Genomic DNA, 1,143 nt, shown 5'->3' on the forward strand with positions numbered 1-1,143 from the left:
CTTCATTTTATATTTTAGTTTCAATTAACTATTTGCTATTTGTTACATATATATTTAATTCGAAGAAAATATATACAATAATTACATTTCGTTCAGTACTTAATTACCTTCCACATGTACGCTTGAAATGATTATATTGAAACTATGGATTAAAACTTAAAAACTTGATTTAAAAAAAAGTGCTCACTCTTCGATTTTAATATTTATTGCAAAATGGTCCTGAAATGTTCCAAAACCAATTCCAGAAGGAAAATCAGAGGTGCAGGAAAGTCAGGGTTGAATTCAATCGAGGACCACCGTGATTTTTTAATTATTTTGAGAAAAAACTGATTCTTAATTTATAAATAGTCTTAAAAATAAAAAATTATCTGGAATTTTTTAGATGAATTGTCAGATAAATTTATCTATATTATCTAGATTAATTTAAATGTAATCATCTTTATCTTATCTAAGATAAATTTCCAAATTTTCATCTTATCTTTATCTAGCTAATTTTAAAATCATCTATGCACAACACTGTTGATAAGTAATTATTTCAATTGACAATATCAATAAGTGTTAGCGTTATTTTCATATATTCTAACGACGGTTATAATATATGTTTATATGATTATATAATCACGTTGAAAAACAAATTATTGTACATAATTCTATTTTTTCAATAAGCTAACAATAATACTAGCAATAATTCTGTTAGCAATAATAATTTTACTAGCAATAATTCTGTTCAACACTATTTCAATTTTTATATTACGCGTGCGAGGCTGGCGAGGCTGCATGTATGTATGACGTCACTAGCTAGTATCCAGTCATTTGGAGACTCTTCTCCAGTGCAGTATCCAGCAAAATGGCGACCACTGGCTACTGCACTGAAACGAAATGAATGGGAACGCACCCCAGATCATCTGGTTGATCGGTCACCAGTACTACAACCAGGTTATGGCGAATTTTCTTCCTTCGATAAATTCGTCTTTAGTATTTTTTGTACAGGTCCGACAAGGGTTGGACACGGGTTCTTTCGAATGATTGGAACAAATTTTACAATAAATCGCAAAAGTAATCACAAAACTCTTAATATTTTTGAATTCTACGCTCTTTAATTATCTTAAATCAATTACCGTTTAAATTTTTAACATCTCTTTT

Source organism: Cyphomyrmex costatus, unplaced genomic scaffold, assembly GCF_001594065.2.
Source record: "Cyphomyrmex costatus isolate MS0001 unplaced genomic scaffold, Ccosl1.0 scaffold446, whole genome shotgun sequence".
Taxonomy (NCBI): Eukaryota; Metazoa; Arthropoda; class Insecta; order Hymenoptera; family Formicidae; genus Cyphomyrmex; species Cyphomyrmex costatus.